Consider the following 17226-nt stretch of genomic DNA (forward strand, 5'->3'; position numbering starts at 1 on the left):
GAAGGAGCAAGATAAAAACCCACCAGACCTAACAAATGAAGAGGAAATAGGCAGTCTACCTGAAAAAGAATTCAGAATAATGATAGTAAGGTTGATCCGAAATCTTGGAGATAGAATGGACAATAGAATGGACAAAATGCAAGAATCAGTTAACAAGGACCTAGAAGAACTAAAGATGAAACAAGCAATTATGAACAACACAATAAATGAAATTAAAAGTACTCTAGATGGGATCAATAGCAGAATAACTGAGGCAGAAGAACGGATAAGTGACCTGGAAGATAAAATAGTGGAAATAACCAATGCAGAGCAGAATAAAGAAAAAAGAATGAAAAGAACTGAGGACAGTCTCAGAGACCTCTGGGACAACATTAAACGCACCAACATTCGAATTATAGGGGTTCCAGAAGAAGAAGAGAAAAAGAAAGGGACTGAGAAAATATTTGAAGAGATTATAGTTGAAAACTTCCCTAATATGGGAAAGGAAATAGTTAATCAAGTCCAGGAAGCACAGAGAGTCCCATACAGGATAAATCCAAGGAGAAATACGCCAAGACACATATTAATCAAACTGTCAAAAATTAAATACAAAGAAAACATATTAAAAGCAGCAAGGGAAAAACAACAAATAACACATAAGGGAATCCCCATAAGGTTAACAGCTGATCTCTCAGCAGAAACCCTACAAGCCAGAAGGGAGTGGCAGGACATACTGAAAGTGATGAAGGAGAAAAACCTGCAGCAAAGACTACTCTACCCAGCAAGGATCTCATTCAGATTTGATGGAGAAATTAAAAGCTTTACAGACAAGCAAAAGCTGAGAGAGTTCAGCACCACCAAACCAGCTTTACAACAAATGCTAAAGGATCTTCTCTAGGCAAGAAACACAAGAGAAGGAAAAGACCTATAATAACGAACCCAAAACAATTTAGAAAATGGGAATAGGAACATACATATCGATAATTACCTTAAATGTAAATGGACTAAATGCTCCCACCAAAAGACACAGATTGGCTGAATGGATACAAAAACAAGACCCTTATATATGCTGTCTACAAGAGACCCACTTCAGACCTAGAGACACATACAGACTGAAAGTAAGGGGATGGAAAAAGATATTCCATGCAAATGGAAACCAAAAGAAAGCTGGAGTAGCAATTCTCATATCAGACAAAATAGACTTTAAAATAAGGACTATTAAAAGAGACAAAGAAGGACACTACATAATGATCAAGGGATCGATCCAAGAAGAAGATATAACAATTGTAAATATTTATGCACCCAACATAGGAGCACCTCAATACATAAGGCAAATACTAACAGCCATAAAAGGGGAAATCGACAGTAACACATTCATAGTAGGGGACTTAAACACCCCACTTTCACCCATGGACAGATCATCCAAACTGAAAATAAATAAGGAAACACAAGCTTTAAATGATACATTAAACAAGATGGACTTAATTGATATTTATAGGACACTCCATCCAAAAACAACAGAATACACATTTTTCTCAAGTGCCCATGGAACATTCTCCAGGATAGATCATATCTTAGGTCACAAATCAAGCCTTGGTAAATTTAAGAAAATTGAAATTGTATCAAGTATCTTTTCTGACCACAACGCCATGAGACTAGATATCAATTACAGGAAAAGATCTGTAAAAAATACAAACACATGGAGGCTAAACAATACACTACTTAATAATGAAGTGATCACTGAAGAAATCAAAGAGGAAATCAAAAAATACCTAGAAACAAATGACAATGGTGACACAACGACCCAAAACCTGTGGGATGCAGCAAAAGCAGTTCTAAGGGGGAAGTTTATAGCAATACAAGCCCACCTTAAGAAGCAGGAAACATCTCGAATAAACAACCTAACCTTGCACCTCAAGCAATTAGAGAAAGAAGAACAAAAAAACCCCAAAGTTAGCAGGAGGAAAGAAATCATAAAAATCAGATCAGAAATAAATGAAAAAGAAATGAAGGAAACGATAGCAAAGATCAATAAAACTAAAAGCTGGTTTTTTGAAAGGATAAACAAAATTGATAAACCATTAGCTAGACTCATCAAGAAAAAAAGGGAGAAGACTCAAATCAATAGAATTAGAAATGAAAAAGGAGAAGTAACAACTGACACTGCAGAAGTACAAAAGATCATGAGAGATTACTACAAGCAACTCTATGCCAATAAAATGGACAACCTGGAAGAAATGGACAAATTCTTAGAAAGGCACAACCTGCCAAGACTGAATCAGGAAGAAATAGAAAATATGAACAGACCAATCACAAGCACTGAAATTGAAACTGTGATTAAAAATCTTCCAACAAGCAAAAGCCCAGGACCAGATGGCTTCACAGGCGAATTCTATCAAACATTTAGAGAAGAGCTATCACCTATCCTTCTCAGACTCTTCCAAAATATAGCAGAGGGAGGAACACTCCCCAACTCATTCTACGAGGCCACCATCACCCTGATACCAAAACCAGACAAGGATGTCACAAAGAAAGAAAACTACAGGCCAATATCACTGATGAACATAGATGCAAAGATCCTCAACAAAATACTAGCAAACAGAATCCAACAGCACATTAAACGGATCATACACCATGATCAAGTGGGGTTTATTCCAGGAATGCAAGGATTCTTCAATATACGCAAATCAATCAACGTGATACACCATATTAACAAATTGAAGGAGAAAAACCATATGATCCTCTCAATAGATGCAGAGAAAGCTTTTGACAAAATTCAGCACCCATTTATGATAAAAACCCTGCAGAAAGTAGGCATAGAGGGAACTTTCCTCAACATAATAAAGGCCATATATGACAAGCCCACAGCAAACATCATCCTCAATGGTGAAAAACTGAAAGCATTTCCACTAAGATCAGGAACAAGACAAGGTTGCCCACTCTCACCACTCTTATTCAACATAGTTTTGGAAGTTTTAGCCACAGCAATCAGAGAAGAAAAGGAAATAAAAGGAATCCAAATCGGAAAAGAAGAAGTAAAGCTGTCACTGTTTGCAGATGACATGATCCTATACATACAGAACCCTAAAGATGCTACCAGAAAACTACTAGAGCTAATCAATGAATTTGGTAAAGTTGCAGGATACAAAATTAATGCACAGAAATCTCTGGCATTCCTATATACTAATGATGAAAAATCTGAAAGTGAAATCAAGAAAACACTCCCATTTACTATTGCAACAAAAAGAATAAAATACCTAGGAATAAACCTACCTAAGGAGACAAAAGACCTGTATGCAGAAAATTATAAGACACTGATGAAAGAAATTAAAGATGATACAAATAGATGGAGAGATATACCATGTTCTTGGATTGGAAGAATCAACATTGTGAAAATGACTCTACTACCCAAAGCAATCTACAGATTCAATGCAATCCCTATGAAACTACCACTGGCATTTTTCACAGAACTAGAACAAAAAATTTCACAATTTGTATGGAAACACAAAAGACCCCGAATAGCCAAAGCAATCTTGAGAACGAAAAATGGAGCTGGAGGAATCAGGCTTCCTGACTTCAGACTATACTACAAAGCTACAGTAATCAAGACAGTATGGTACTGGCACAAAAACAGAAATATAGATCAATGGAACAGGATAGAAAGCCCAGAGATAAACCCACGCACATATGGTCACCTTATCTTTGACAAAGGAGGCAGAAATGTACAGTGGAGAAAGGACAGCCTATTCAATAAGTGGTGCTGGGAAAACTGGACAGCTACATGTAAAAGTATGAGATTAGATCACTCCCTAACACCATACACGAAAATAAGCTCAAAATGGATTAAAGACCTAAATGTAAGGCCAGAAACTATCAAACTCTTAGAGGAAAACATAGGCAGAACACTCTATGACATAAATCACAGCAAGGTCCTTTTTGACCCACCTCCTAGAGAAATGGAAATAAAAACAAAAGTAAACAAATGGGACCTAATGAAACTTAAAAGCTTTTGCACAGCAAAGGAAACCATAAAGAAGACAAAAAGACAACCCTCAGAATGGGAGAAAATATTTGCAAATGAAGCAACTGACAAAGGATTAATCTCCAAAATTTACAAGCAGCTCATGCAGCTTAATAACAAAAAAACAAACAACCCAATCCAAAAATGGGCAGAAGACCTAAATAGACATTTCTCCAAAGAAGATATACAGACTGCCAACAAACACATGAAAGAATGCTCAACATCACTAATCATTAGAGAAATGCAAATCAAAACGACAATGAGATATCATCTCACACCAGTCAGAATGGCCATCATCAAAAAATCTAGAAACAACAAATGCTGGAGAGGGTGTGGAGAAAAGGGAACCCTCTTACACTCTTGGTGGGAATGTAAATTGATACAGCCACTGTGGAGAACAGTATGGAGGTTCCTTAAAAAGCTACAAATAGAACTACCATATGACCCAGCAATCCCACTACTGGGCATATACCCTGAGAAAACCATAATTCAAAAAGAGTCATGTACCAAAATGTTCATTGCAGCTCTATTTACAATAGCCCAGAGATGGAAACAACCTAAGTGTCCATCATCGGATGAATGGATAAAGAAGATGTGGCACATATATACAATGGAATATTACTCAGCCATAAAAAGAGATGAAATTGAGCTATTTGTAATGAGGTGGATAGACCTAGAGTCTGTCATACAGAGTGAAGTAAGTCAGAAAGAGAGAGACAAATACCGTATGCTAACACATATATATGGAATTTAAGAAAAAAAAAATGTCATGAAAAACCTAGGGGTGAAACAGGAATAAAGACACAGACTTACTAGAGAATGGACTTGAGGCTATGGGGAGGGGGAAGGGTAAACGGTGACAAAGCGATAAAGAGGCATGGACATGTATACACTACTAAACGTAAGGTAGATAGCTAGTGGGAAGCAGCCGCATAGCACAGGGAGATCAGCTCGGTGCTTTGTGACCGCCTGGAGGGGTGGGATAGGGAGGGTGGGAGGGAGGGAGACACAAGCGGGAAGAGATATGGGAACATATGTGTATATATAACTGATTCATTTTGTTGTGAAGCTGAAACTAACATACCATTGTAAAGCAATTATACTCCAATAAAGATGTTTAAAAAAAAAAAAATTACCCTAGCAATAGGCTTAGTTTTTTAACAATTTAATTCCTTCTCCTTCCAATACACAGGAATGTAGCTGTCAGAAACCAGATAGCATTACAGTCTCTTACCAACATGCATCAATTTATTTTTTGTTTATTGATGCCATGGGTAATATAAATTATTATTTAGGAGTTGCTCATAATATGTAGAGGAGAAATTCTAGAAGTCTTAGGTTTTTCTGAGGAGTTAAAAGTTAATAGCATAGATTTGGGCAAAGATAATCCTGTGTTAAATTTTTGTTCTGATTTGTTCTGATAAATTCTAGCTGAGTGACATTGGGTAACCTTATTTTACTTATCTCAGTTTCAACACTGAATTCCCATCTGAAATGAGAATTTTTGTGAGATTTGAATGGAGTTATAGAGATGTATAAAATAAAATCTTTGGCTTAAAATGTGTATAGAGCATGGACTTCAAGTGCTGTGGGCTGTGTGTGTGTGTGTGTGTTTGCAGGTACATGTATATATATGCTTACCCAGAATATATTAAGGACAGAAAAATGTTAGGAAAACCTATAGAGAAGAGCACAACATAGGGCCTGACAAAGAAATCAACAAATATATAAATATGTTTTATGAGTGAAAAATAAATGTAAATCTACAAATACAATAAGTAATTTTTAAAAAAAATAAACAAATAAATGAATTAGTGCCCCATAGAGGGAAGTAGCAAGAACCTTATCTGTTATTTATGTGTCATCTTCTTTTTTTAACCTTTCCTTTAATCTCTCTAATCAAAACTTCACAATTGACAGGTTATCATTCATGCAAGGAAGATCTCACTGAAATTTGCAATCAAGAGGAAGAAGCAGGAAATATATGAGGTGTGGGGAAGGGAATGTAGGTTGTCACCATAAACACTAAGTCCATAAAAATTATCAAACTTTGAGTTGTCTGTGGTTTCTTAGTTGGCAGTTGCAACTATATAATTACTATTATTATTATATATTATTCCATTAATCAGAATATTTAAGTATGTCTGAGGAATCTATACTTTTAACGATCCTTCTGAATCATTCAATGAAGTACTACGTTTTGACAAACAATGATGTAAATCTCATACAGAAAATGAATCTATAATGTAAGTCCTATGTGGTACTAAGAAAAACTATTTCCACAGAACATATCTACCTGTTTGGTTGGCAGACTCTTTGGGTCACCAGACAGAATTTGTTAGCTTCAAGTTGTAATAAAGGAAATTCACTGATATGTAATTCGATTTGTTACAGTAGGGAGCAATTTAGAAATCCTGAAGCTGAGTGGAGAGAGACTACTTGAAACAGACACATTAACGTACACAGAAAATGTTAAATGCTATAAACGCATAGTTGAATGAGAATATTCAGTGCAGGGGCAAACCATATAAATAAATGGGACCCTTGAATGTCTTACTAAATATAGATTTGTACAAGTATGCTTTATTTTCAAAAACATGACAACTTTTCAATTTACTGTATTTGCTAAAACTTTATTGGAAAGAGAAAAACTTAAAGGCACTCTCAGCTTTCAAGGTGCTTACGAATTAAGGGGTAGAGAAAGTCACCAACAGTTAATTTGAAAATCAGGCTGCTGATTAGCCATAAGACAGCAAGAGAAGAGGTTTCATAAGTAGTAAGTGATTAATTGTCCCTTGAATTACACTGACAGTAATTGATAGAGGACTTAAAAGCAGGGAGAATTTATCTGATGATGCTGAGTCATTCCAAGGTGAACCAATGTCAAGTGCCTCTTGGTTTTAAAAGAAGGCAGAAGGATAAAGCACTGCAAAGTCCTGTGAAAACTTTTACAAGATTAGACAAAGAAAATTGATACTTTCTATGTGATTGGAACTGTGCTATATACATTGTACCTCTATATACATTTCTTTAATCTTTACACCCTGGGAATTAAATACTAGCACCTAGTTTACAGATGAATAAACCAAGATTAACAACGTGAGTAACTAAGTGATCCAAAGTCATGGAACAACTGAGTACAAGATTTAAATCGTGGTTGATGACTCCAAATCTTGTTCATATTACATTGCATCAAACTAATATCTGCTCTACTTGCTTATTTGGAAGAAATAATGATGTGAAACAGGTGATTATGTCAGGCCAATGAATTTTAACTATAATTACTTCCAGTTGGGGCGCATTTTGATGCTACCAATTTCAGGAGTTTAGAAGTTTGGATTTTCCTCTCTCGGTATTCTGTTCTCTGACTCATTTTTCTTTTTGACCACCAATTTAACTATTGTTGCAATTGCCTGCAATTTCTATGTGGCTTTATCCTTGCTAAGATGCTTAAGAACTATTTTCAGTTGTGTTAATTCCCCTATTGTGTCATTGTTCACTATATTGTAGGGATTACTTGATACAAGATGAAATAGGAAGATTTACTTAACAGCAGCAACAATAAAGTCTTGACTGAAGAAACAAGAATGCATTTTTCTTATTTTATTTTGTGGTTTTATTCAACTTTTAATACCACAAGTAATACTTGGTTTTAACAGCCAATTTTCTCTCGCGTAAGATAGATGAATATTGTGGTACTGTTAGGACTATGGATTGTGATCAAAAGTTTGAAATAATGTCTTCAAGTCTCATCCATGTTGAGGACATTATGCTAAATGAAATTAGCAAGTAGGAGAAGGACAAATACTGCATGATTCAGTTATATGAGGTCTCTAAGATAGTCAGAATCATTAAAAGCAGAAAGTAGAATGGTGGCTTCCCAGGGCTGGGGGGTGAAGGAAAGGGGGAGATGCATTTCAGTGATGCAAGATGAAAAGTTCTAGAGGTCCACGGTACAATATTGTATGTATAGTTAACAATAATGTGCTGTACATTTAATATTTTATTAAGTGGGTGAACCTCATCCTACGTATTTTTACCACAATAAGAAAAAGTTAAAAATAAGAGTCCACATCAGAAAAGTATTCCCTTTAAGAACTTCTATGACAAGTTATGGACATGATGAGTATTTGAAAACAAGTTCAAGGAGATGAGCGGAATTCAAGCTCTCAATTTCTTTAACTTAGAAAAATGTCAGTCATGTCTGTGCCTCTAATGTCTCTGATTGCAAAAGGCATCAACTAATCTGAAACATAAATCCAAAGATAAATAAACAGCATAGATGTTTTAGAAATTAAAAGTTTACCTATTTTATTTTCTGAAATTGACATTAGAGTACTTCAATATAGAGTTCCACTTCTGCTTACAATGTAGGAGCCCACAAGAGAACATTGCTCCTACCCTAGCCATTAAAAATATTACAGTTTTCCTTAAATCCATTAGAGAGTTGAGTCTACAGGGCAACAAACTGCATTAAGTTCTAAAGAGTGCTAGACCTATACAAGGAGACATGGGACACCAAATTGTTTCCCTGTTGACAGAGCACAAAAGAAAGAGGTGGCTGCTGTAAAAATAGGTAAAAATAAAACAGCCACAATTTTAATGATTTCTTGTAAGTTTATTATGGGCTGGCATGACAGGTTAGAATAACTGAGAACACTGAACCCAAGGGGTGTCTATATTCACACATGAACTATGTTACATTGGCCTCCACTGGCTATTCAAGAGAATGTTTGAGGGCAGAATGGAAGACCTGCTGAGAGCCCTCTAGTGACTTACAGAACCCAAATCCCACTCTTCCCCATGTCCTTCTCTTATATTAATCAAAAGACTTAAGCTGGTGGGGAAGGAGCAGGAAATCTTCCAGCTCCCAAGGCCCAAGCAAACACAGACGACTAAAAGAGGGAAAAAAAATCTCTCTGCCACTGGACGTGGAAATGAGAAAATCTATGGGTACATGATTCTGCATGACACAAAGATAAGTCAACTATCAATTATAAATACTACAGGGTGAAGGTCAGGAAACTCTTTCCCTCAAAACCACCACCCTTCCCAAACACTAGGCAGACTCTGGCTACAATAAAGGGGAAGAAACACTGAAAAATTCTTACTCCTGTAGTCCAAGATCACAAGACCTCCCTAAGACTGAGATTGGAACTGTAGAACCAAGCAAGAACACTCCCTCTGTATAACTTGATGCAAAGTTATAAGCAGAAGTAGGCTAGTGCTAGTACAGGGGCAGTAGAGTAAAGGGAACACCCATGGAGCAGGTACGCAAGGGCAGTCAACAGCTGAGGATGGTAATACAATTCTCAAAAAACTATATTATGGAGCCCCAGGTCCTACTCTAAGCATTACATACTTTCATCCCAACCCTGTAGATGTTTGAAATCTGTGGTGCCCTGAAGGTAGAAAAACAAGTCCCAAATCCAGCTAAAATACTGAATAAAGAGATTCAACTACCCACATAGAAGATGGATGAGAAAATTATTTACCTCGGTCTTTACTATTCATCTGAACATAATATCCAGAATTCCATCAAAATAACAAGAAAAAAAAATGAAGAGAAAACAAGGCAGACCCAGATGTCACCTAAATTTTTGAACCATCATAGGAGCTTTAAAATACATATGATCAATATTAAAGGATCTAATGTGATGATAGATCAGCAAACATGAAGACAGATCATATCTATTATTCAACTTGAAGTATACACAAACCAATGGCTACATTTTTGAAAATAAGGTAAGTTCTAGATTGGACTATTCTGAGTATCCAGTGGCAGAGACCTTGGGTAGGGTCTTTGAAAGGCCTTCCGGGGGTGGGAAGTGGGGGCTGGAGATGAGACATACATTGTGTTCCGTGCTGCCTGGTACTGCTGCAAGAGCAGCAATAATGAAACAGGAAGTCAAGTGGTCTGAGCACAGCACTTAGTTGTGTTTTTGAAGGAATTGTCTTCCTTCTCCCTCTTTTGGAAAATTGTGAAGTTTTTGACTAACTAAATACTGAGATTGATTTCAGTTTATTGTCTTCCTGGGAGCTGAAATGCACAGTTCGTTTCTTCTTATCTTCAGCTGCTTTTTTGTTTGTTTGTTTGTTTGTTTAAAGTCATACACAATTTAATGGAAATAAAAACACCTAATTTCAGAACCTTAGAAAAGTGTTGCCAGGGTGTTTAGTTTAAAATAATAAAACCTACTTGCTCAGTACTATAAAGAGAAAGACTGATATTTGTTTTACTTTTCAAAATTTGCCCACCTCTATTTTCAGAGCTAATATTAACCCCCAGAAACCATAAGGGCAGCATGGCTCACCACTCAAGATTGATGGAGTTTTTTGATTTGTCTGTTTGTTTTCAAGTATAGTTGATTTACAATGTTGTGTTAGTTTCAGGTGTACAGCAAAGTGATTCAGTTATACATATATATATTATTTTTCAGATTCTTTTCCCTTACAGGTTATTACAAATTATTGAGTATAGTTCCCTCTGCTATATAGTAGGTCCTTGTTGGTTATCTATTTTATATATGGTAGTGTGCATATGTTAGTACCAAACTCCTAATTTATCCCTCCTCCCATCCCCCTTCCCCCTGGTAACCATAACTTTGTTTTCTATGTCTGTGAATCTGTTTCTGTTTTGTATATAAGTTCATTTGTGTCATCTATTAGATTCCACATATCAGTGATATCATGTGGTATTTGTCTTTCTCTGTCTGACTTACTTCACTCAGTATGATCTTCTCTAGGTCCATCCATATCACTGCAAATGGCAGGATTGATGGAGGTTTGAAATGAGATAGTCTCAGAACAGGTCTGTAAACCCATTCTATGTTTATCCCCTAGTTCTTAAGCATATATTGATAGTTGGAATAAGTATAGCCAGCATCTAGCAGAATGCTTATCTTGGCTGTAACCCATGAGGTGAGGGTACTTAAATTCATAAGACCCAAGCTTAAAATACCAAAGCTTAAGTACAGAGCTTTGGCAACCTACAAAGATATTAAATTAAAGCAAAAAAATTTCATCACTGGGAAAATTAGGGAAAAAAAGATTGATGTCAAGATTGTGGTAATTCCCAAAGGCTAACTAAGGACTATCATGTAACTAGGAGCTTCAGGAATCTATATATAACATAATTTCATAGTGCCATAAGGTACCTTGGAAGAGGATTTTCTAGCCCAATCTCCTGGTTTTTAATTATAAGAAAATCGATGGAAATTTTTAGCAGAGACTGGATCGTTTCATAATTACTGATTTTAAGTCCCTGAGACATGAGTTGGGACAGGAAATATTTTATGATGTAGGTTCTCCCTAGCTCCATTTTATAGACAAGTATATTAAACTCAGATCACAGATTTAGTAAAGCAGGAAGCTGAGATTCAAACTCAGGTCTCTCTGACTCTAAAAATCTGGGCTTATTCCTTTGCATCATACAGGGACCTCTTGGCAGTATGAGACAAAATTGAAAGTTTTCCTTTTTTTCCCTCTTAGTCTTGTATTCTTATGGTTGGGGAGTGAGCAAGGATGTCATTCTTCTTGTCTTCAGGTACAGGGATGTACATTAACCCCTTTGTGAATGGGTCATTGTGGAATCTTTCAGTTGGATTTCTCTGAGTGTAAATGTGAATGGTGGGTTGTTGTTCTGCCAGTATGCAGGTGTGTGTGTTATGGTGGTGGCACTGGGATAGCCGACAGGTCTCAATGGGGGAATGAGAGGGCAAATAACAATTAATATTCATAATAGCAATGATGACAGCGAACATTTATTGAACATTTCCTATGTGCAAGAAGAGAGAAAATCGCCCCCTCTTTGTAATCTCTGCACTAGTCTTAGGTTTCATTACTTTGGAACTCTCAGAAGATAAGATCATGAGTAAATTTGTGACTCTAATAATATTTTAACAGTACTCAGAGAAAGTGATTGTTGCATTAGTTCAACAGAATTAATGAATAAGTATGAAAGCAAGGCTTAGAATAAGTATAAAAGGAGCCTTTCCACAAGACCAGAATAGATGATTCACATTTGTACTTAGTTTTTACCTAATAAAATCCCATTTGTCTTGGATGAAGGTCTCTATTAAATAATAGCAGAAAATAAAATGACAGCCATACATCTCTTTTCCCTTATCTGTGCTCAAGAGAGAGGATTAGTACGGAAGCAATGCCTGAAAGCATCTAGCTCCTGTTTGATGTAGCAATTTCCCCCCTGCAATAAGTTGCTACAGTAAAGTTAGCTATGATCATCTTTTCTTCTCCTTCTTTGTATTGTTAAATGCTGAAAAAGCACCTCTGCCCCAGTTCCCAAGAGCTAAAGAAAGCCCTTCTTCCTTGTATCTCCTCTTTGAAGCCAGTGAGAGGCCTGCAGAAAAGAAAAAGAATGAGAGATTTGGCCTCAGACAAAAACCGTAGTCTCAGTGGTTTAGTAACAAAGTTGACAGCTTGAGGGATAAAAAATCCCATGTGGCAGATCCATATGTGGCAAAGTCTTTCCAGAATGAATGAATGTATTATAAATCATTTCTGGAGTTGTTCCACATGTTGATTTAAAAGGGATTTCATTTCACTTTTATTTTAATATACTTTAGTGTATCTAGTGGATAATTAAAATAGAACATGAAACAATGACACTCAGAGAAACACCTGAAGGTAGAATATTTTTCTTCTTGATAAAAAAAATGTATTTGGAAAAAAGCTCAAACTCATTACAGTAGTAAACCTTGTTTCAGAAGAAGGGGGTATGGCAGGTGGAGGACCATAAGACCATGATTAGCCCACTTTTAAATGAGTTTACCTTTAGGAAGCTTTCTGATTTTCTACTGACCCACTTCCAGAATCTCTTTTTCAATTTTCAATCATGTAAAATAAGCATCTTATCCTGGAACATGAACAGGAGGTGGAGGATTTTCTTCTCTGCAATGTATGCAAGTTTCTAGTTCAAATGATAATATCTGCTTATAAAGATTTTTTTAAATAAAGGTAATGATATTCTTGGCAAATATTTGAATACAAAGATTAATTGTATTTAATTATGTGTTGTGATGGCTAAATTTATATGTCAACTTGACTGAGCCACAGGGTGCCCAGACAATTGGTCACACATTACTCTGGATGTGTCTCTGAAGGTGTTTCCGGATGAGATTAGCATTTCAATCAGTGCTCTAAGTAAAGGAGATTGGCCTTTCCGTTTTTGAGTGAGCCTCTTACTAAGAACAAGACCTGAATAGGACAAAAAGTCTGAGTAAGAAAAACTCCTGCCTGAATGCCTTCACTGGGAAATCAGTCATTTCCTGGCTTTGCCCTGGAACTGAAACATTGGATCCTCTCTTGTGGGGTCTCCAGCCTGTTGGCTTTCAGACTGGAGCTACACCATCAGCTCTCCTAGTTCTCTAACTTGGTGACTGCAGATCTTGAGACTTCTCAGTTTCCATAATCATATGAGTCAATTCCTTATTCCAAAGGATACACACACACACACACACACACACACACACACACACACATATATGTAAATATATATGTATGTAATTATGTTATACACAAGTATATTATAATATACTTCTGACTTGTACGGATATTGAGAAACATGTTTTTCTACCCCATGAGCATCTTCTCTGCCCTGGTCGTAGTTTTCATGGGAGCAAGTGGAAAAACCACAGCCCAGGTGTCCCAGGCATTTCTTTAAGTAAAAGCAGAGGCAGAGGTGAAGATGCTCACCAGGGTTTCAAGTTACTCCTCACCAAGGTTAACAGAACTGGTACACACTACTTGCTTAGAGCAGCCAACAGTCTCCTTGGAGAAAAGGCCTGTGATTTCCTCTCATCTTTCAGAGTTTCCTGTTGCAAATTCTACCAAGCAGAGATGGAAGAGTCGACTTGAGCAACATTTCAGAGGAGTCCAGAAACCACATAAACACCTGGGTAACCAAAAGTTAAAAGGTAAAATTATAGAGTTGCTGTCTCCAAATTCAGTTAATTCAGTGACTAATCTGATTCCTGTGAATGCCATCTAATTCAAAGAAAACTGCGCTCATCAACTTAACAAAGTGCAGACCAAAGAAAGACAATGGAAACTCAGCAAGAATGAAGACAAGCCTGTGCAAATGATGTTTAAGGAATATACCTTTAAAAAGACCTATATAGGAGAACTATTCACCAAAATTTTGGTGCTTCCCCATATTGGCAAGTAGCTGAATATGTTCATCATGCTTCCAGATGAAAAGACCAGTTGAAAAAGGGTGGAAAAATAACTTACTTATGAGAAAATCATAGAATGGACAAAACTAGACATGACGAATGAAGAAGAGGTGGAAGGTTTCCTCCTGAGATTTAAGCTGGTGGAGAAATAGGACAGGCAGGATGCTCTTTGCAGTATGGGAATGATGGATGCCTTGGAGCAGACCAGGGCAACTCTTCTGGAGTGTCATCCAAGAGAGACCTCTTTCTGCCCAAGGTCCTGCACAGTTCCTTCGTGAATGTCAATGAAGAAGGCATGGAGATAATGGCCACCACTGCTGCCATCATGATGATGCCACCTGTAAGAATGATCCCCAGGTTCTGTGAGAACCACCCCTTTCTTTTGTTTATCCAGCACAACAAAACCAATTTTATTCTTTGTGTGGCTGATTTTCTTCCCTATAAGGAAATGGTTGGTGCAGCTGATAGACATTCTCCTGTCTCCTACTAACCCACTTTTCCTCTGAAACTTCACAGTGTGTCTCCAAGCCAAAACGATTTTGGTGACAATCCAAACATAAAGGGTCCAATTTTTTAAAACAAAATCTGAATAATTAAATATAAGTGATTCTCTTTCTCTGGAGAGCCCTGACTAATACATGTGTGGATTCACTTAAAAATAAAATGGGTGTGTTTAAGTGTATACAGATAATTATTTACTCACATTCATATATAAAATATATTATGCATACTGTAATAAATATTTTAACCACATCATATATTATATACAGAGGACAGAACAATAGAGAAAGGAAGAGGAATTAAAAGGTGATAACTAAAAAGTCATCAGAAGTTACAAGAAAAGTAGAGAAGGAATATTAGTCTGGAAGTCACATTTCTGGATTCCATTCTTAGTTTAACATTTACTAGTAATCAAAACTCAGGTATGTTGTGGGGAGGCTGGGCAGGGTGTATAGGGTCAGCTTTTTCAATTCTATGTCAAAGTAGGACATTTAAAGGAATTCAAGTTGTTGGAGGATCCCAGCATTGGGAAACTGAATAGTGAGAACATCTTGGGCAGTGAACATTGCTCATCATTTTCCACATATAGTAGGATCCAGGTGGGAATCCACAGAAGAAATAAAGTAGACACAGAAAAAACAAGAGGGCAGGGACTCCCCATCACCAACTGAGGTCAGAATAAGGCTTTGATTCCACAGGAAACCAAGAAAAGCAGAAAGGTTTCACAACTTAATTACACTGCTTGGGATAAAAGTGAGTCCTGAAGCCTGGATTCAATGTTTAGCTAATTGGGAGAATAATAAAAAATTGCATAGTTTACTAGATTCCAGATGTGACCAATTCCAGGTCGTGATTTTGATTCATAATTATTATCTTTTTCATGAAGAACTTCTCTTTATTTCTGGCTAGAATTGACCATTTATTTCTATTTAAGATGCAGCTTCACAACAAATGCTAAGGGAACTTCTCTAGGCAGGAAAGAGAAGAGAAGAAAAAGACCTACAAAAACAAACCCAAAGCAATTAAGAAAATGGTAACAGGAACATACATATCAATAATTACCTTAAGGGCTTCCCTGGTGGCACAGTGGTTGAGAGTCCGCCCGCCGATGCAGCGGACATGGGTTCATGCCCCGGTCTGGGAAGATCCCACATGCCGTGGAACAGCTAGGCCCGTGAGCCATGGCCACTGAGCTTGCATGTCCGGAGCCTGTGCTCCACAATGGGAGAGGCCACAACAGAGAGAGGCCCACGTACCACAAATAAATAAATAAATACCTTAAATTTAAATGGATTAAATGCCCCAACCAAAAGATATAGACTGGCTGAATGGATACAAAAACAAGACCCACATATATGCTGTCTACAACAAACCCACTTCAGACGTAGGGACACATACAGACTGAAACTAAGGGCATGGAAAAAGATATTCCATGCAAATGGAAATCAAAAGAAAGCTGGAGTAGCAATTCTCATATCAGACAAAATAGACATTAAAATAAAGACTATTACAAGAGACAAAGAAGGACACTACATAATGATAAAGGGATCAATCTAAGAAGAAGATATAACAATTGTAAATATTTATGCACCCAGCAAAGGAGCACCTCAATACGTAAGGCAAATGCTAACAGCCATAAAAGGGGAAATTGACAGCAACACAATCATAGTAGGGGCCTTTTAACATCTCACTTTCACTAATGGACAGATCATCCAAAATAAAAATAAATAAGGAAACACAATCATTAAGTGACACATAAAACAAGCTGGACTTAATAGATATTTATAGGACATTCCATCTAAAACAACAGAATACAATTTCTTCTCAAGGGCTCATGGAACATTCTCCAGGATAGACCATATCTTGGGTCACAAAACAAGCTTTGATAAATTTAAGGAAATTGAAGTCATATCAAGTACCTTTTCCAATCACAATGCTATGAGACTAGATATCAATTACAAGAAAAAGTCTGTAAAAAATGCAAATAAATGGAGGCTAAACAATACATTACTAAACAGCCAAGAGGTAACTGAAGAAATCAAAGAGGAAATCAAAAAATACCTAGAAACAAATGACAATGAAAACACGATGATCCAAAACCTATGGGATGCAACAAAAGCAGTTCTAAGAGGGAACTTTATTGCAATACAATACTAGCTCAAGGAACAAGAAACACCTCAAATAAACAACCTAACCTTACACCTAAAGCAATTAGAGAAAAAAGAACAAAAACAACGAAACCCAAATATAGCAGAAGGAAAGAAATCATAAAGATCAGATGAGAAATAAATGAAAAAGAAATGAAGGAAACAACAGCAAAGATGAAAAAAACTAACAGCTGGTTCTTTGAGAAGATACATAAAATTGATAAACCATTAGCTAGATTTATCAAGACAAAAAAGGAGAAGACTCAAATCCACAGAATTAGAAATGAAAAAGCAGAAGTAACAACTGACATTGCAGAAATACAAAGGATCATGAGAGATTACTACAAGCAACTATATGCCAATAAAAATGACAACCTGGAAGAAA

The 17226-nt window shown here is 36.6% G+C and overlaps 1 pseudogene; it reads left to right on the forward strand.

Annotated features, from left to right (window-relative positions):
* Nucleotides 1-9722: 9722 nt before the first annotated feature.
* Nucleotides 9723-14683, forward strand: LOC101333172 (serpin B6-like; annotated as a pseudogene).
* Nucleotides 14684-17226: the final 2543 nt, after the last annotated feature.

This window comes from Tursiops truncatus, chromosome 7 (genome assembly GCF_011762595.2).
Source record: "Tursiops truncatus isolate mTurTru1 chromosome 7, mTurTru1.mat.Y, whole genome shotgun sequence".
Taxonomy (NCBI): Eukaryota; Metazoa; Chordata; class Mammalia; order Artiodactyla; family Delphinidae; genus Tursiops; species Tursiops truncatus.